General features: G+C 37.0%; 1 protein-coding gene across 4 annotated transcripts in view; it reads right to left on the reverse strand.

Moving 5' to 3' along the window:
• DDX10 (DEAD-box helicase 10) overlaps positions 1-22017 on the reverse strand; it is a 252582-nt gene that overhangs the window by 181350 nt on the left and 49215 nt on the right. The gene's annotated exons all lie outside the window — the stretch shown is intronic.

Below are 22017 nucleotides of genomic sequence, written 5' to 3' on the forward strand. Positions count from 1 at the left end.
TGCGAGCTTCCTTCTGCAGCTACCTCACCTCTCTCCACTGTCAAGAGTATTGAAGAGAGTTAGGGTCCTGTTCTTAAATTAGCTTTGGCTTAAGGAAATGCTGTGGCTGATTTTATCTTCTATCCAGATCACTAAAACTTTCCCCATACGAGCAATAAGGCAGTTTTGGCTTTCTTATCATTCACGTGTTCACTGGAGTAGCACTTTTAATTTCCTTCAAGAACTTTTCCTTCCATTCACAACCTGGCTAACTGGTGCAAGAAGCCTAGCTTTTGGCCCATCTTGACTTTTGACATGTCTTCCTCACAAAGCTTAATCATTTCTAGCTTCTGATTTAAAGTGAAAGATGTGATTCTCCCTTTCACTTGAAAACCTAGGGGCCACTGTTGGGTTAACTGGCCTTATTTCAACATTTGTGTGTCTCAGGAATAGGAGACCCAAAGAGGAAGAGAGACAGAGAAAGAGTGGGTCAACAGAGAGCAGTGAGAATATGAAAAACATTTATGGATTAAGTTCACCATCTTAAGTGGCCAACATAGTTTGTGGCATCCCAAAGTAGTTACAACAGTAACAGCAAAAATTGATGATCACAGATCACAACAACAAATATAATAATGACAAAGCAGAAGATAGTTCAAGAATTACCAAAATGTGACACAGACACACAAAGTTGAAAAATTGCTGCTGAAAAACGGCTATCAACAGGCTTACTGGACACAAGCTGCCACAAACTTTCAATATTTAAAAAAACATAGTACCTGTGAAGTGCAATGAAAGAAACTGTTTTGGGCAGTTCACGTGGCTCAGCGGTTTAGCTCTGCCTTCAGCCCAGGGCGTGATCCTGGAGACCCGGGATCGAGTCCCACGTCAGGCTCCCTGCATGGAGCCTGCTTCTCCCTCTGCCTGTGTCTCTGCCTCTCTCTCTCTCTCTGTCTCTCATGAATAAATAAATAAAATCAGAAAGGAAGGAAGGAAGGAAGGAAGGAAGGAAGGAAGGAAGGAAGGAAGGAAGGAAGGAAGGAAGGAAGGAAGGAAAGAAAGAAAGAAAGAAAGAAAGAAAGAAAGAAAGAAAGAAAGAAAGAAAGAAAGAAAGAAAGAAAGAAACTGTTTATATGTATAAAAAGCATAACCAATGAAAATTTGAAACACAGATGAAGAATGGCCATTTGGGAGTTCCTTTAACACCTAACAAAATATGTTTTCATTGTTTTATAAATCCTTGTAAGGATAAAATATACATAATAGGGCTGGCTGCTGCTTCTTTTTGTAATGTTTATCCACATTGGAGTGGATGACTATATTTTGTAGATTTGTTTGTATGTTTATGAATCTATATTTTACTGTTATTTCTTTTAATCTAAAAATAAGAATACAGCAAATTAAAAAAAATTAAAAATCAGAGGTTGCAGAGGCATCTGGGGGGCTTAGTCAGTTAAATGTCTAACTCTTGGTTTTGGGTCAGGTCATGACCTCGAGGTCATGGGATTAAGCCCCCCACATCAGACTCCATACTTCTTGGGATTTTTTCTCTCCTCTATCTCTCCCCCCTCTTGTGCAGGTGTGCACTCTCTCGCTCTCTCTCTCTCTCAAATAAATAAACAAGATCTTTAAAAAAAAAAAAAAAATCAGTGGTTCTATTTAAATAGTCTTTATCCAGCCAAGGATAAGCATTTTAGTAATTACATAGGGTCTATGCCTTTTGATTAAGCTATAAATTTTTAATAAATACTCAAGTCCTGCTATTCAATTATATTATTTGGTTTGTACTAATTATTATTTATTATAAAGTTCTCCCTTCTGAAATAAAGACTGCTAATAGTCACTGGTAATAGATATAAAACACATTTCTAGTTTACGATAAAGAGCTGTACATTTTCCAACACCCTAGACTGGCTACCAGAATTCAATCCAGCAAACATTTATTTAGCACCTTTCATGTGCCAGACCCCAAGAAGAAAAATGGAACTGTCCCTGTGATATTCATTGATTGCCTAGTACTGACTCAAAATCTAGCATCAAAAAAATAACACTGAATTACCTAAGCAATATAAAAATTATTATGCTGACAAAAATGGCAGAAATGTTAGGTTACATTTATTGTTTGGTGCTGGGAAAACATCTGTTTTGCAATTTTCTACAAATTCAACTTTAGAAGTAACAGAATATGTCTGTGACAAATACAAAACCACTTCAAATGAACACAAGTTTTCTCCACTCTGATCATCCCACAAAGAATATCACATGGCATGTGGCAATCCAATGAGGTTGTTAGACAAAAACAACAGAAGTATTCCAACTGAACCATGATATTCATCAGTTACCGATTCAAAATAGACTAAGTACATCAAGAAAGATCCAATAATACACAATATACATCACTGGCTATCAGATAAAATACTACTGGATGTTCATGCTATCAGGTGGTGACATCTGTGAATTTCATCAAGGCTCTACATATTTTACTCGGTGGGCCACCTCTACCCAATTCATCCCACAGGATAAAAGGTGAAGAAAACAGCAAAAATAGGTGGCAGATACCCCAAACACTGACTTGCTAAAGGGCAGTATTAGGACAACTCTGCTTTTCTCTCAATCTTGGGTTGAGTATGCATAACAAGAGCAAATAAGCACTTAATCTGATTAAACTTGAATACCCTGCACAACTGTATTTCTAATACTTCCACATAAAAATAGTCACTGCAAGAGAGAAGAAAAATAGTTCAAGGGGCTAAGGGGTGGGATAAACAGGGAATGGTTGATAGGAAGGTACAAACTTCCAGTTATACAAGGAATAAAAACTGAGGATCTAATGTAACTAGTTGACTATAGTTGATGTATTGTATAAATGAAATTGGCTAAATCTGCAGAATTTAAATGTTCTCACACATCAATCAATCAATCAAGAGGTGATAAAAGTGAATTTCTCCATGAGAGAAGTCCTTCCACAATATATACATAAATCAAATCATACTGTATACCTTAGATATCTTACAATTTCATTGGTCAATTATAGTTCAATAAAGCTGAAAAAAAAAAAAAACCCACGAGTCACTACATTGATCTACATTGACAATCCTCAAAACAAAGTCATGATGTCAGTCCCTCATTCTAACCATCTGCTCCGTTCTTCAGAATCTATATAATTCTATTTTGGGGAAGTCTTCCCCACCTCTATTCATCGCATGATGAGGAACTCTTAAACTTGAAGTCTACAACACTCATTAGAAGCTTGATCATATAGGGGGAGCCCAGGTGGCTCAGCGGTTTAGCGCCACCTCCAGCCCAGCGCCTGATCCTGGAGACTCAGGATTGAGTCCTGCATCAGGCTCCCTGCAGGGAGCTTGCTTCTGTCTCTGCCTGTGTGTGTGTGTGTGTGTGTGTGTGTGTGTGTGTGTGTCATAAATGAATAAATAAAATCTTTAAAAAAAAAAAAAAGAAGAAGAAGAAACTTGACCATATAATTAAGGTTTCATGGTATGAAAATAACTCTACTTAGCTTTTGAGTAAAATATTTCTGATTTACACTCTGTGTATTTTCACTAATTTCTTAATCACTTTAAGCCTGGTGTTGTTTTAGGATGTAGAGATCTCCCAAACTACATTTTGACGTCCCATGACAGAAAGGACCTTTCGTTTTGCTTTATATTCCTAGCATTATGTTAGACTCAAATGGATGCTGGAAGAGTTTAATATATTCACTGCCTATTATAAATGTTTCAATGTTTATAAATAAGTAAACAGGCCATGTATTGTAACACAAAATATTGAAGGGCACTAGAGATGGGTAGTTTATAGGATATCTAAAGAATCACAATAAATTACAATGTAAGAGATTTCTGAATTACTTTAAGATACTTCATCAAGAGACTCTCCACAGTTTAGAATCAAAGACTTGAAGTAGTAGAGTCCATCTAACTCAATTCCTCCTATAACAAAACCTCATCATCTGCAGTTGATATATGAGAAAAGGGAGAAGGGTGTGGCCATGAACTCTGTACCAAGTAATTCTTTGTATTTTATCTTATGCATTTGACACAGTACTGAGTAGGGTCTATAGGCACTATCAGACTGCTAAAAGGGCCCATGGCAGGAGACAAGAGGGTAACAGTGACACAGAATGTGAGGAACCCTACACAACAGGGAAACAGATATACAGCACAGTTGTGTGAGTAGTTCAATATCCTATAAATTCTTAGTAGAAAGCTTATAATTCAGATCTCCCATTCTCTATAATCACATTTGTCAGGTGAACCTTAAAGTATAAATCAACCCAAAGTATATCTGCTTAGTCAATACTAAAAGAAGGACAAACCAAGCTGGTAATGGTATTATAAAACAACAGTCACTGCTAAACACACTAAAACAAAAGATTTATTTGAGGTTAGCTTTTCCAATTGTTTCTAAAGAAGAAAACAATGACAGTCAATTTCTCAAGTAGGATCTTTCATATCAGAATCTCAATATGGCTTCTTATTTCCATCAACCACAACATTCAAAGTAACAGCTGTACTTCATACAGATTCTGCAATTTTATTTTAGCTTTGATTATACTAATCATGATTGTTTCTTCTATAAAAAAAGAAATTACAAGCTCAAGATAAAAATTACTTTTACAGAGTACTTACTGAATCATCATATTTCCAACAAATTAATTCAATGTAGAATGTCAGGAAAATACAGTTCTTAAATACTTGTTTAACCTAATCTTCTTACCAAAAAAACAAAAACCTTTGTTAACAAAAAGTACAAACAACTATTTTAATAATCCATTTGCAGGTAAGAATAATTTTAATCAAAATAACACCTGCTTGAAACTCTGCACTCTTTAAATGATCATTAAAAAGTTTTTATGTGATTTCTTTCATAATTCAATTTTATTAATGAAATTCAACATATTCAATGTGATTCAGCCACAGTTTACTTTATGTCTTTTTTTTTTTTTTTACTTTATGTCTTCTTATACACTCTCTATATATTGACATTTACAGAAAAAAAATTATAGCAGTGACACCTCCAAGAAGCTTGGAGACAAAGCCAAGCATTTAAAGGGAACATTTAATAAGATTATATGGTTTCTCTCTTTCAAGCATAACAAAAGAGAATCAGTCCTTTGACCTTTAAACATCAAGAGAACCTTTAATTTCGACTAGATAAAACCTGCAACCTCTCAGTAAACTAACAAACTTGAATAGTGAAATACATAAGGCAGTAACTCCCTGTTCCTTAAATGAAGATTCTCATGAATAACAGTATACACATCAACTTGAAAGAATTAAAATACCCCAGGGGTGACTGGGTGGCTCAGTTAAGTATCCAACTCTTGGGACACCCCGGTGGCTCAGCGGTTTAGCCACCTGCTTTTGGTGCAGGGCGTGATCCTGGAATCCTGGGATCGAGTCCCATATCTGGCTCCCTGCATGAAGCCTGCTTCCCCATTTGCCTGTGTCTCTGCCTCTCTCTCTCTCTCTCTGTGTGTCTCTCATGAATAAATAAATAAAATCTTAAAAAAAAAAAAAAGTATCCAACTCTTGATTTCAGCTCAGGTGATAATCTCAGGGTCATGAGATCCAGCCCCGAAGATGGCTCCATACTGAATGTAGAGCTTGCCTGCAATTCTCTCTCCCTCTTCCTCTGGCTCATATATGCCTTCTTTTGCTCTCTAAAAATAAATTAAAAAAAAAAAAGGGGGGGGAGTACCCTGTAACAAATCTCTACTTCACAAACTGTGTGCAGTAATGGAGTCCTACGACATCATACTCTGGCCTCTAATAACATCCACATGATTGTATCTCAATAAAGCTGGGAGGAATTCAGATGTAGATTTCAATAGTTCATATGCCACCCATTCTGTGTTCCTCTGTATTCTTACCTCACTTTTAAAAATGAACATCCATGACAATATTAGCGCTGAAAAGCCAGTAATAGGTACTAAGCAAAGACATTCACTTCTTCAATCCTTAATCAGATTTAGTTTTACTAGTACTTGGGGGTCTTCCTAGATGTCTTACTGATTTCTATTTTGACTCAGTTGTAATCAATATATATACTGTGTATGGTATTTTTTTTATTTATTTTTTATTTATTTATGATAGTCACACAGAGAGAGAGAGAGAGAGAGAGAGAGAGAGAGGCAGAGACACAGGCAGAGGGAGAAGCAGGCTCCATTCACCAGGAGCCTGACGTGGGATTCAATCCCGGGTCTCCAGGATCATGCCTTGGGCCAAAGGCAGGCGCCAAACCGCTGCGCCAACCAGGGATCCCTATATACTGTGTATGAATCCAACCCTTTTAAATATCTTGAAACTTACGATTTAGTATATGATGCTTTATGAACACAGCATATGAACTAAAAAAAGAATGAAAATTTCACAGTTATCAGATGTACTGCTCTAAATTCTGGTTTTCTCAGGTTGAGAGAATGTGGTATAGTCTCAAACTGGGGAAAGGAATCTGAATAAACAGATAAAAAGTCAACTAGATTTCAATTTAGAAGGTTCTACTAATTTACTTATCATTCACCCATTCCATTCAACAAATAGCTACTGAGAACCCACTACAGTGATAGGCAATCCTGATGGATACAAACACAAAAAAGAATGACACACATTCTCTGCCTTCATAAAGGTAAATAGTATGGCAGGGAAAACAAACAATATGAAAGTGCAGCATGTTCTGGGCTATGAGCTTGCTAAGCGCAGGCAGCTGAGGAAGCACATTTTGAAGCACCTACTCAGTCCCAGCAAACATAAATCCTCTCCATTTTAGGGCCTTACCAAATAGGTAAGAAATTTTAGGGCTAGAAACCAAACAGTGTCCTGAAGCCTGCCTGATAGCATAGTTTTGGGGAATTAAATACTTTCTCTCTCTTATTGTGAAAGAGGGAAAGTTAGAAATCAGTATTATTTCTAAAACACTCATTAAAAAAACAATACTTTGTTCAAGTTATCAAATAAAATGGACTAACAACTATTAAAACACCTATTACTGAGTGTGCTTGAAGCTGAGTCAAGTAACAACTCTTAATAGAAACTAGTAAGGAGGGCAGCCCGGGTGGCTCAGTGGTTTAGCGCCGCCTTCAGCCTAGGGTGTGATCCTGGGGACCCCAGATTGAGTCCCACGTCAGGTTCCCTGCATGGAGCCTGCTTCTTCCTCTGCCTGTGTCTCTGCCTCTCTCTGTGTGTCTCTCTCATGAATAAATAAATAAAATCTTTAAAAAAAAAAAGAAAAAGAAAAAGAAAAAGAAAAAGAAACTACTAAGGAGAAAAGAGCCACATAAAGCCAGCTTTACAGATCCCTTTAAAAAAAAAAAAATCAGAGAAGGTGTAGTGGGGGAGGACAGAGCCTAATTGAATTTTACCTAGTCTTTGATTTGTAAAGTTCTACTTTATGGACATGTCTGCAGCTAGGAAAAAACAGTCTTTAAAAAAAAAAAATGGGACGCCTGAGTGACTCAGAGGTTAAGCGTCTGCCTTTGACTTGGGGCACGATCCTGGGGCCCTGGGATGGAGTCCCATGTCAGGCTCCCTGCATGGAGCCTACTTCTCCCTCTGCCTATGTCTCTGCCCCCCTCTCTCTGTGTGTCTCTCATGAATGAATAAATAAAATATTAAAAAAAAAAAGTCTTGACAGATCAAGAATATAAAGAAAACAAAACAATGCTGAACCAAACCATAGGAAAGAACAGATAATTTAGCAAGTTCTTACTAAGTGAGATTGGAATATGCAACCATTTCCTATATCAAACATTCTGAAATTAGTGTACCTTCCAAAACTAGGAATCACAGCAAGGAAGAAAGCATTCTTTTGCTCTGCTGCTTTCCATAACAAAAATCAGCAGATATGAAAATTCGTGCAGGTGGCAGAATTATTCTAATCATGACTATCCAAAAGATGTAATAGGAAATATGCCTTTTTAATTTAGAAAACAAACTTAGGAATTATTATTTGGAGGCAGGCTCTAGAGTGATTGCTACTAAGAAATTAAGTGATTCATTTATCCCACCAATGTGAGGGATGGGGAGGAAGCAGATCAACGGTAAGGAAAACTGCATCATGGGAGATTATCCATGAAAATATGAACGCATCCTTTATGTGCTCTCAGAAAAGTTGCAATATGTGATTTCTATCTCATGCACGCCTAATGCTTAGGACTTTCTTCATATATTCCAGGGACATTTATTAAGGCACTTGTTTCTGGAGCTTAAAATTAATGCACTGTAAGAATCACTACTGTGTTGGCTTTATTAGAACTGTAACAAAATATCATTCTGTTTTCAATCATTTATAATGCCAAACAAAAACCAGCAGATTTTCTGTCCAACACTATATCAGGACCGTCTGTCACCTTTATTCTAACAACCACCAGGCAAGCTAAAAGAAGAAAGGAAAACAAACCAAAAATAGCAATAGCTGTCTGGAGGTGGAAATGTCCAGAGATTAATAATCCACTACCTGTTTAATAGAGATAAACTTTTTGTCCCATAGCGAAACACTCCCAACTTGAAAAATTCAGCTTATTAAAACTTCATTGTAGATGTTTCCAATCATGACTTGTTTAGGAAGTCACATTATTGCTTTACTTTGATACTAGAGATGAAAGTGCTATTGATGAATACCTGTAGGAGAGACTCTGAAAGAGAATGACCCCAAACTAGAAACAAGCAGTGTCTACCAGGTGAAAGATGCTGCAGACCTTGCGGCAACAAGCAAGAAATGGAACCTGGTCTCAAGGAGTTTTATCTGACTACATTTCTTTCATAGTCAACGTACCTACCAAAGACCAATTTACCAGTTCTTCCCCTTAATCTTTCTTCCTTCCTTTTTTGAAGAGGTGAGCACCCAATTTAAAAAGGGAATCCAGTACCACAAGGGATGAAAGAAGCCTCATACCCCAGGTGTGGTGGTGTCCCTCACAGAGCCAAATCCCACCCATCAAAAATAATCCAGAAGACATGGTAGGGTTATAGAGAAACTGCACAATTTTCTAAATGACAAATAGTACGTTCCATTCATTAAGCATCATTCATTACACAAATATCCTACAACACTGTATTCTACTACAGCCATATAAACAGAAGATTTGCCAACAAGAAAAAAAATACAGAAGGTGACTCTGATCCAAAATTAAAAGGAAAACCATTTAGCCTAGAGAAAGAAAGCAAATATGGCACAAAAAAAAAAAAAAAAAAAAAAAAAAGGTAGAGGTAGAGCCAGAAAACAAAGAAAGGTTCATTTTACCTTAGCAATTTTTCTTTAATGTTCTATAGCATTATTGGTCTGTGATGGATTGGAAAATAAACAATTAGGCCTTGAGAAAACATAGCTTGGGAAACACTACCATGAAACCTTTCAAAATTTAAGCCATCGTGAAGTCAGCATACTGATCTTATTCTTGTAACTACTATCAAAGGTAAAGGAAGCCTCCTTTATAATGAAGTCAGGGAGCCTAGAAAGGGGAGCACTCAAGCACCACCAATCACATCGCAAACCATAGGAAAACTTATTTTACGAGCCAGTCAGGAGGAAGGAAGAAGTTCTCCTTGCCCAGCAATAGCCCAGTCAATGAGAAACCTACATACTGGGCCAAGGAGAAGCCATCGTCACCAGAAACTCCTCAAAACAGCCTCTCCCAACTTCCTCCTTTCCTCTGTTCTCTGAGATGTTTATGCTTTGTCAGTGGTTTTCTTTATTTTTTTATTATTTTTGAGAGAGCATCCACGCATGAGTAGGGAGGGACAGAAGGAGAGAGAGAATCCCAAAAGACTCCACACCCAGTACAGATCCAGAAGGGGCTCCATCTCAGGACCTGAGATGAAATCAAGAGTCAGGTGCTTAACTGGCTGAGCCACCCAGTGCCCCTTGGTCATACTTTTTCTGTCCTGAATTGCAATTATTCTAATAAATTCCTGAATAAATTCATTTTGCTGATAAAGAGCTGGCTCCTTTGGTTTTGTTCTGCTTTTAACATCAACTGTATACAGGTGATACTTACACTTAACTGTTTACTGTAAAAAATTGGCCTTTCTTAATGTACAAGCATCCCTCTTCTCACCAAACTTTACTGAAGCGCCACTGCTCTGGCCAATTAACTTGCTAGCAGGGATCCCAGAAGGGTATGAATTCTCTACATTCTCTACCCAGTCTATCTCCCAGGTTCCAACAACCAACCAGCAAATCACACATGCTCAGGGCACCAGCCAAGCCACAATACTTTAAAATGTTTGTGAAATAATATATTTCTACAAAAGCAATAAAGTAGTCATTATGGAAAAAATCAGAACTTAGGGACTTTTTTCGTTGCAAAATTTAGTATATTTTTTGTTTCAAATTACATATGGATGGAGAGAGCACAGTAATCTTTCCAGTGCTTAAAAATCAATAAAGGTCTTAACCCAGCAATGGCAGAAATGGCCCCAGGGAGGGGCCTCTGACCATTCTATTTGAAGCTGCAACACCCCACCCCTTGAGCCCTGCCTCCCAACTACTCTGTTTCATTTTTCCCACAACACATGCACCTATTTTTTGGTCCATCTTCCTCCACTACAATTTAAGCTCCATGAGAGCAGGGAATGTTGTTAACATTTTCAACACCTGGTACTTAGCAACTGAGGTGTTCATTAAGTATCTAGTGAGTAATTTTTCATAAATAAATAAATAAATAAATAAATAAATAAATAAATAAATAAATAACCATGAAGCCCTCATTTAATAAGCTTCCATTTCACCTGAAATGCAAACTTTCATGGCAAAGCTTTACATGAAAGGTGATTTATTTATTTTTTTAATATTTAGTTTTTTTATTTATTTATGATAGACATAGAGAGAGAGAGAGAGAGGCAGAGACACAGGCAGAGGGAGAAGCAGGTTCCATGCCGGGAGCCTGACGTAGGACTCAATCCCGGGACTCCAGGATCGCGCCCTGGGCCAAAGGCAGGCGCGAAACCACTGAGCCACCCAGGGATCCCCCATCAAAGGTGATTTAACTTTGCTTGTCACCCGGCACTGTTTCAGCTGCTGCCTTGGACTTAGATTCAGCATATACTTTTGAAGCTATTCAAAAAACATATATTGAATAGAACAATATAAACAGAATTAATGTTCAAGGAAATTTAAGAGGTGAAGAGAACATGATGAGTAAAATCCAGTGCTTCCATAAATACAGTCCTCCCATTAAAAAGCTTTAGGTAAGTATACATATATAGACTGCTAAGGCTTAAGAACAAAGCATCCTACAAACAGCATTTTGGAAACTAACCTATTCATAACGAAGGTACCTGCTATATTAGGCTAAATTCTCTACAGTTACATTTATTACAGCTATAAATACAAACCATCAAACAAGTTGATGACTTTTGAAAGCTCCTTATCTCTGATTATCCTAACAATCAAGTTCAAGGGCTGTAATTAGGCCCTCAAGAATAACCTGTCCGATTTCACATTTTTTTCCTTACCTCTACTTTAAAATGAAGATAAACATACAGTGATTAAAAATAGTTTCCAAAAGTTAGGCTATAAAATTAAGTCACTAGAAAATTCAGTAGTCAGGGGTGCTTGGGTGGCTCAGTCCATTGAGCATCAGACTCTGATATCAGCTCGGGTCTTGATCTCAGGGTTGTGAATTCAAGCCCCATGTTGGGTTCCACGCTGGGCATGAAGCCTACTTAAAGAGAGAGAGATGTCCCGGCATTTCATTGCATCTGTATCTTTGGGGTAAATCCCCAACAGTGCAATTGCTGGGTCGTAGGGCAGGTCTATTTTTAACTCTTTGAGGAACCTTCACACAGTTTTCCAGAGTGGCTGCACCAGTTCACATTCCCACCAACAGTGCAAGAGGGTTCCCTTTTCTCCACATCCTCACCAACATTTGTGGTTTCCTGCCTTTTTAATTTTCCCCATTCTCACTGGTGCGAGGTGGTATCTCATTGTGGTTTTGATTTGTATTTCCCTGATGGCAAGTGATGCGGAACATTTTCTCATGTGCTTGTTGGCCATGTCTGTGTCTTCCTCTGTGAGATTTCTGTTCATGTCTTTTGCCCATTTCATGATTGGATTGTTTGTTTCTTTGGTGTTGAGTTTAAGAAGTTCTTTATAGATCTTGGAAACTAGCCCTTTATCTGATACATCATTTGCAAATATCTTCTCCCATTCTGTAGGTTGTCTTTTAGTTTTGTTGACTGTATCCTTTGCTGTGCAAAAGCTTCTTATCTTGATGAAGTCCCAATAGTTCATTTTTGCTTTTGTTTCTTTTGCCTTCCTGGATGTATCTTGCAAGAAGTTACTGTGGCCAAGTTCAAAAAGGGTGTTGCCTGTGTTCTCCTCTAGGATTTTGATGGAATCTTGTCTCACATTTAGATCTTTCATCCATTTTGAGTTTATCCTTTGTGTATGGTGCAAGAGAGTGGTCTAGCTTCATTCTTCTGCATGTGGATGTCCAATTTTCCCAGCACCATTTATTGAAGAGACTGTCTTTCTTCCAGTGGATAGTCTTTCCTCCTTTGTCGAATATTAGTTGACCATAAAGTTGAGGGTCCACTTCTGGATTCTCTATTCTGTTCCATTGATCTATGTGTCTGTTTTTGTTCCAGTACCACACAGTCTTGATGACCACAGCTTTGTAGTACAACCTGAATTCGGGCATTATGATGCCCCCAGCTATGGTTTTCTTTTTTAAAATTCCCCTGGCTATTTGGGGTCTTTTCTGATTCCACACAAATCTTAAATTTGTTCTAACTCTCTGAAGAAAGTCCATGGTATTCTGATAGGGACTGCATTAAACGTGTAAATTGCCCTGGGTAACACTGACATTTTCACAATATTAATTCTTCCAACCCATGAGCATGGAATATTTTTCCATCTCTTTGTGTCTTCCTCAATTTCTTTCAGAAGTGTTCTATAGTTTTTAGGGTATAGATCCTTTACCTCTTTGGTTAGGTTTATTCCTAGGTATCTTATGCTTTTGGGTGCAACTGTAAATGGGATTGACTCCTTAATTTCTCTTTCTTCAGTCTCATTGATGTTTCTAGCAGCAATGTCCACAATAGCCAAACTGTGGAAGGAGCCTCAGTGCCCATCGAAAGATGAATGGATAAAGAAGCTGTGGTCTATGTATACAATGGAGTATTACTCAGCCATTAGAAATGACAAATACCCACCATTTGCTTCGACGTGGATGGAACTGGAGGGTATTATACTGAGTGAAATAAGTCAATCGGAGAAGGACAAACATATGGTCTCATTCATTTGGGGAATATAAATAATAGTGAAAGGAATAGAGGAGAAGGGAGAAGAAATGGGTAGGAAATATCAGAAAGGGAGACAGAACATGGAAGACTCTTAACTCTGGGAAATGAACTAGGGGTGGTGGAAGGGGAGGAAGGCGGGGGGTGGGGGTGGGTGGCAGGCACTGAGGGGGGCACTTGACGGGATGAGCACTGGGTGTTATTCTGTATGTTGGCAAATTGAACACCAATAAAAAAATAAATTTATTATTAAAAATAATAAAAAAAAAATAAATAGAGAGAGAGAAAGAAAAAAAAAAAGAAAAGAATTCTGTAGCCAGCAGATGCTTTCAATATTGAGGACAGATAAAAGTAGGAAATGAAGAGGGAAAAAAAATCAAAATATTGTTGATACAACAATGATTCAGTATGTGAAAGAATAACTATCAAGCCAAAAGCTTTTAGCTTTCCACTGTCAATTTATGTCTTCAGGAAACCATATGCATAAAAAATTCAAATACAGAAGGATGGAAAACATATTTATATACCAACTCAGTATGTACATCTAACTTTCAAATCACACAACAACTTTTGGATTGGAAATGAAGCTTGAATGACAAAGAATTAAGAACAGAAACAAGAAAAAGAAAAGGCACCTCCAGGAAGACAAAAGAGCATTGTGGGACCCAAGGAATTTAACAAAAATCCCCTACCCCTGGACAAGCAGAGCAGGACTAACTCCATTTTGTGCTACACCCGCCATCTCCTGTATAACCCCCACATGACCTGCTTATTGCTTAAGGTACTCCCCCACCCTAGTCAAGCCACTGAGCACACCCTTACCCGAAACCGGCTCATATAGGAATGCGAAACCCCTAGCCGCCAAAGAATGTAAACCCTGCCTTCAACAAACCTGCGTGCCAATTCTGACCAGAGTGATAGGCTAGTTCAAAAGGTAGTCACTATAGGGTAAATTGTAATTCAATTGGCCACCTGCGTGTGGACCGACATGACTGTGCAACTTTCTGGGTGTGTTACAATCTCATTGGCCACTGGCCCCTATAAAACTGCTATGCCTCTTAACCTTGGGGTCCAAGTCCCTGCTCCGCTGTGTCGGGTACACTTGGACCCAAGCTCGAGTTTGTAAATAAACCCTCGTGTACTTGCATCGGTGTCAGCTCCTTGGTGGTTTCTCGGATTCGCAATCTTGAGCACAACAAGCATATACACCAACTCTGACCTAACATTTAAGGTCATCCCACCACTTCATGTTACCAAAAATTGAGGAGAGTAAAGTAATCCTGACTCGTAGGTCTTAAAGAGCTCTCCTTTCTGTTTAATTCAAGTAAGCATTATATAAGACCCTTGCAAACAAAGGTTATGGCAATCTCAGTAGTCACTTGATACAGAATAAAATTAAGACATTTGTGGAGGTATATTATGAAACGCCAAAAAGAAAAAGCTAGTGAAATAGAAAATTGGAATCCAGATGTCAGTGAGATAAAGTAAAAGGCTGGTTTCAAGAAAGAGGCATGATCAGCACTGCATCTTGAACAGGAGCTAAGATCTGAAATGCTGTCATGGTGACAATCCTCAGGGTTAAGTGGAAACTCACACTGGGAAGAATGGCCTGGTGGTGTAGTAGGGCAGCAGCTAGCTTACAAAGCCCATTTGAAAAGATGAGAGGAAGCATGGAAACTCAACCACGTGAAAAAAATACTAACCTGACAACCGTCTGCAGAGGATCCCCAGAGGACCTCAGGGGAAGAACAACAATAAGGATCAATTATGAGGTTCATCCCACGCCAAGTCTGAGGCAGTAAGGGGCTGGGGCAGAATAGTGGCAGTGCTCATGGGAAGTGAAGACAAACACTGCTAAATGTAGAAACGACACAAATAAAAAAAACAAAAAAAAAAAAAGCACAATCACACTAAGGCTCCTGTCAGATGGGCCTAGGTACAAATTCTATTTATCTCACTTCACTAACTGTGAAACATCAGGCAAGCAACTGAACCTTTCAGTCTTTTTCTTAACCTGCAAAATGGGGGTAATACCACATGAAATGGTCATAAGATTTTACTAAACAATATACAATAATTAAAGTGCACAGCAGATTAAAGAAAACTAACAGACATTCTTCCTGCTATTTCTTTTACAAAAACTGAGTCGTCTGCAAGAAATTTCAGAAAAGAAGCTACCATAGTTCATTCTCATTTTACATCAAATAATTATAGGGATTAAAAAAACAGCTAAAACAACACTCTCCCACAACAGTTTATCAGTACATCCCAATCATTCCCCAAACAAGGGCATTACTTCCTCTAATGTCCATTTTTAAATCAAGGGTATTTAAATATAAGCAAAATCCATAACCTAGTATCTTCTAAATAGTATCTTCTAGAAATATACCGCACAGTATTATTATCCACAAGAGTATTTCCAGGTAACTGGAAAGAACTCCCCATCCAGAAAATATAATAATTTTATTTAATGATTCCACATGAAATAAATATCTATTGTTAATACCACTTTTAGTTCTATTTATAAGCAATCAATTTATTTCTACAAGGTACTGTGTTTGCCTAATAGCCTGTTATATCAAATTACAAGTTCTCCATAAATATTTGGCTGTGATGTCAACTAGACCTGTGATAGTAGTGTAGGGTTTAGCACTCCAGATCAATGTACAAAACTGAGAATGTGAAAAATTCTCTATCAACTATGCTATAATCATAAAAGCAAATTTGTTTCCTGATATTACACCTGGAGTAAGTGAAATGCATCACTTTTTCTTTCTACAACTGGCCCTGATTCACACAAAGGCCTTATTTTTCCCCAGCAACTACCTCAGATACTGCCCAGCCATGGCATTGGCAACATTTTATCACTCCCTTATTTGTATGTTCCTATTATACTTTATCAGGTGGAAATCAGAGCTAATGGTAACTATCTCCTTCTATGTACACAACTGTGCTGGGTGCTTTCTATGTCTAATCATAAGTCTGCCAAGTAGACACTGTTATTGGATCCAATTTACAAATGCAGACACTAAGGCTCAGAAAGGCTAACTACTGAACATCATACCAAAAACAGTTCCCCAAAATAAACATGTATTTTCTTATGGTCATGGTTTTTCTCACTCTATATTCTTTGCTTAGAGTGTTTTCTCCTCTCCTATGAACACTTAACTGGTTTTTTCCCCAATATTTAATACATTTATTCATGAGAGACAGAGTGAGGCAGAGACATAGGCAGAGGGAGAAGCAGGCTCCCTGCAGGAAGCCCAACGCAGAACTCAATCCCAGAGCCCCAGGATCACACCCTGTGTCAAAGGCAGACACTCAACTACTGAATCACCCAGGTACCCCACACCTATCCATTCTTTAAGGTAAAATTGCCCCAGGTCAAATTCTCTCCCAGGTGCCAATAACAGAGCTTTAAAACACTTGGTTGCATAACAAATAAATGAAGAGAAAGTTGGAATTTCTCTACTGAAATTTTGGTTTAATAATTAGTAAATTTTATCACATTAACTCAAGTACAAGCATCTAAAACTCACTAAGTCCCTAGAACAATCCCTGGCACCCAGTAGGCTCTCTGTAATTTTGCTCCTGGAAGGAAGACAAAAAAAAAAAGGACAAGAGGGAAGGAGAAGGAAAGGGAAAAGAGAGAAAAGATAGACACAAGAGGCAGGAAAACTTCAGTTCTCATATATCAGAATCTTGATTCAGAATTTTAGAATACTTTCATAAGAGAATACTTATAAATAATAGTAACATCTTTAGCTAATCTCTGCTTTACCACTAGGAAGTTCTTGCAATACCAAGAATTTTCATGCAAAAATGTAAGACTTCAAGTAAAAAAAGTATAGATTCTACTCTAAACAAAGAATTATCTATATGTATCATTCAAATCTCAAGGCTGACCTGGCTTTACTCTTTAAACAAGTGGATGAACTAAAAATGCAATCTACCTATCAGTCTCATCTCTAAACAATTATAAAATGAGAGAGAAAAAAGTATATGCTTGGAGACTTCATTCTTATATTTAAGAAAATGTTCTAAAATCATTTTCAAATTCATCACTTCGTATTTTTATACTCTTCTCTAACATTGTTCCCATGGAGGTCAACTTTCTAGCCAACAGCCAAAAAAACTACCCAAAACACAAACTTCTTCCCTATGACAGGAGATCAGCCAACCTTCTCTTACTGCCCTGGTGTGTGATCACGGCAGCTGGGCTCTCTCCTACCCATCTCTTTTACTGCTCTGTCACTCATGATTCGCTCTCCAGTGCTAAGGAAATCCGTTTCTCTGCTAATACCTTGATCCTGTCAAACAGAAAAAGACTATGACAGGCAGTCTTCCAGAAGACATTGCTGGCACCTGGAATTCGGTACCTCTCCATTCATGCTCAGGTCTAAAGAGGTAAACCTATAAATTCTGTATTCCACATTTCTGCACACAATGGGCAGCACAAAGTTATTTAAAATGCTGTCAGTTATGCTGACACCACCCAGTTAGAGCAAATAAACTAAGTACAAATTGTGGTAGGCAACAGGACAAAGTAGAAGGAGAATGTGATTTGGCATCCGAGATAGGTTCTGAGTACTGACTCCACCACTGTGACTTTGGAAAAGTCATTTAAAAGGCTTTGTGAAATTTAAATATCATCTGCCTTTCCTGTCATGAGGACAAAATAAAAACTTGTAAGAATTTTGTATGTGCTAAAACACCAAATACGTTATTTTATCAACGACAATGAGGATTATTAAACAAATCTCATGTCATCTGCAATCCAATGCATCTCCACTGGCTCCAAGCTTTAAATGATTCAATAAATCCCCTCCCTTTTCCAAGGAGGCAAGAAAGGAAAGAGAGATAATCCAGACAAAGAATAGCCTATGATATAAGTAATGTGACCAGTTCTCTTGTGTATCTGGTATGCTGTCCCCAAAGGGAATTCTGAAACAAGAGCAACAAAAATATTTGAACAAAGACATCAGTGTCTAAAAAGGCCTTAGTCTCCCAAGGGTAATACATTCATTTATGTGTAAATAATAGTATTATTTTCCTTTTGAGTATAGTTAGTTTGGTTTTCTTTACTTTCTCAGGTCTATCCTTAATAATAGATAATAAAGGAAGAAAACAGCCTCCAGTTAGCACAACTAAATACTAAAATATAAAATGCAAGAACAAAGGCTAAAATGGAAAGCTGATTGTGACTGCAGATGCAAAAAATCACACTCAAAACCAAATGCTTTAAAAATATGATGAAGAACCAAAAAGATGATGATAATCTGAGGACAAGTAAATATTGACTTTGAAAGCCTGAAGGTACATAACAAGTAAAGCCGCAAGACTAGGTGAGGGCGGGGAGGTGAAAGGCAGTAGCCTTTGTATTTCTATTTCAGCCAAAGAACCAATAATTCCAACTCTGGCTGTTTTACTAGGGAATGTGCCAGAAGAAAAAGAAAAAGCATTCTCTTATCAGCATCTCAAAATCCTGCTATCCCAAACTGTTCCTCACATTTGACATAGAGGTCATAAACTCCAATTTATTACATCTAAAAAAAAAAAGTCATGTAAATTTAAGATTTTATTTATTTATTTGACAGAGAGAGCATAAACAGAGGGAGCGGCAGGTGGAAGCAGAAGGAGAAGCAGGGTCCCTGCTAAGCAGGGAGCCCAACGCAGGGCTCAATCCCAGGACCCTGAGATTATGACCTGAGGTGAAAGCAGGCACTTTACTGACTGAGCCACTCAGATGCCCCCATGTAGGTATTTTAAAGACAGAACTTTTTACAGTATACCATGCAAATGTATTCTTAACCAGAACTTTGTATCACTATTAGATATGTTCATCTACTATCTAAATTCCAAAGCTTGGCCTGCACAGATATATAATTTAATGAGTATAAAAAAGGTAGTTATTTATGCTCATGTTTATAGAAAATTAAACAATATCTTTTGAATCATTTGTAGTCAATCTGATAAATTTTATCTATTTTCAAAATCTTACAGTTTCAAAACATAGATTTCCAAAAATACACCCCACATGCATGAATTATATGAAATTCACAGCAAACAAAACAATCAAAGTGAAAGAATAAGAATTTCAGTAATTCACTAATTCATTCATGAAATATCTTTGAAATTCAACATGAACTAGACACCGTACCAGTCCTAACCACGTACTACTAGTCAGCAAGACATTAACTTCAAGGAATTCAGAATCCAGTAAGGGAGGCAGGGCAACACACAACTTTGTGTGACAAGGAATATTAAAGCCAGAGACAGTAACTAATGTTTAAGGACACTTTGGAGATCAACAGAAAAAAACAGTATCATAGCAAGGGAAAACATAATATACATACATAAAAATTATACAAGTGAAATAAATGAATAATGTTCAATAATAGAACCAAAGAAAGAAATTCATATGGTAAACACATTTCACATTGATTTTTTTTTCAAAATAGTAAAAAAATGTTAATATTCAGTGTTCGAGTAAGTAAGTGGGCAATGACTATGACTGCTCTTTGGATAGTTTGGCAAAATGTATCAAAAGCTTTTAAAAATGTGTCACAGTCCCAAAGTCATTAGAAGAGATTAAGCCAAATATCCCTTATGAACACAGAAATAAAGACCCTTAACAAAATATTAGCAAGCAAAATCCTGCAAGAGCTAAAACACACCATGACTAAAGTTTATCATAGGAATTTAAGGTTGATTTGACATTAAAAATAAAATCAATGTATCAAAAGAACTATATATGTTCACCTTAATGAAGTTGGGAAAAAAAAAGGATCTGACAAAATTTTTGCCATCCATTTTGATAAATACACCAGCCCAACTACTAACAGAACAGAAGCTTCCTACCCTGATAAAGACATTTACAAAAAACCTATAGCTAACATTAGATGTAATCCTAAAAGACTGAATGTCTTCCCTCTCACAGACCAGGAACAGAACAATGATGGCCACTCTCACCACCACTTACTCAACATACAGTATAATTAAGAAAATGAAATAAAAGGCACACAACTTGGAAAAAAGAAATGAAACCATCTTTCTTCACAAACCCCATGACCATCTACAGAGAAAATCCCAAAGAATCTCCAAAAATAAAGCCACTAGAACCAACACGCCAGTTTAGAATTACTGGCATACAAAAAAAAAAAAAAAAAGCAGTATTTCTATATACTGGCAAGAATTAGAAATTTATATTTTAAAAGTGTAATTTATAATAGCATTGAAAACTATGAAATAGAGATGAATCTAAGAAAAAACATGGAAGTATGCATACTTAAAATTATAAAACCACACAAAAAGACATTAAAAGGCCTAAATAAATGGAAAGACAGGCCATATTCCCCAAACAGAAGACTCAAAATATCAATACTCCCCAAACAGATTTAAAGATTTCAATGCAATCTCAAAAAAGATATCGTAAGATGTTTTTGTACCAATTAACCAAATGATTCAAAAACTTACATGGAAATGCAGTGGTCCAAGAAGAACCAAAACAAATTTTTTTAAATATCCAGTTGGAAGACTTGTACTACCTAATTTGAGATTTACCATGAAGCTGATAAAGATGGATGTTACTGATGAAAGGATAGCTATAGAAATGAAAGTGAGTCAAAAAGACCAACAAATACATAGTCAACAGTGTACAAAGGGTCAAGATTATTGCATAGAGAAAGAACTACTTAACAAAAGGTACTGGTTCAATTGGACATCCATTAAAAAAAATTTTTTTAAATATTAACCTTTCTCTCACAATGTACACAAATATTAAGCTAAAATAAACCCTAGCCCAAAATTTAAGTGCTAAAACTATAAAACCTCTCAAGGAAAACACAGGAGAAAATCTCTGTGGCCTTAGGTTAACCACAGATTTATCACATACCGCACAAAGTATATCAATTCTGTAAGGAAAAGTGATAAATCACACTTCAAAAACAAGCTCAGTATTCCTTTTCTTGTTCAATCAAATCAGAATACTTAAGCACAAATTCTAACTATGTTAGTAACAAGCTGTGCACCTCACTATCTTACAGTCTCTGTGTCCTAGCTGTTTTTTCCCTCTACCTATATAGTGAAATAGTACCTACCTCACAGGGTTATTCAAGGACCAAATGAGACAATGTTTAGAAAATGCCTGATTATATATGAAGTACTCAATAAGGATGTTTGCTACCTTTCCAAGATTTTTATTTAGTTACTTAAACACCTATCCAAGTTTCAAAGTTCAAAATTTAGTATTCCAAAACTACTCAGAACACTGTATACAGAACACTGTATAAAAAAATAAGAGCTTGGCTTCATTTTTTTATTCAATTCGCTTTAAAGAAATGATTAAAAAAAAAAGCAGAGATATACAAAACAGGAGGGGAACAAGAAGGGGAAGGAAAGGAGAAATACATTTACTGTACACCTACAAATTCTCCAGAAAACAGATGCTTCATCTGAATTATCCCTTTTATTTCTCCTAGCAGGGAGCTATGGAGAAACAAAGTATCTACATGAAACTTTTAATAAACCTTCATAAGTGGCCTCTAAAAAGTGCTGGCTTTCTATTTAAGATACTACTGGGTTGGTGCCCAAAAGCAAACGTCTCATTAAAAGTAAAACTCTTGCTTAGGAAGATTAAATTGTTGTAAGGAACATCTATCATGATTTAAATCAGAAAGTAGAATCATGGTGAAGGCTCCTCACACCATAAACCACAGAACCCCATCACCTGCCTTCCATAACCCTGTAACCATGACTTTGGATACTTTTAAAATATGCC

Source organism: Canis lupus, chromosome 5, assembly GCF_011100685.1.
Source record: "Canis lupus familiaris isolate Mischka breed German Shepherd chromosome 5, alternate assembly UU_Cfam_GSD_1.0, whole genome shotgun sequence".
Classification (NCBI taxonomy): Eukaryota; Metazoa; Chordata; class Mammalia; order Carnivora; family Canidae; genus Canis; species Canis lupus.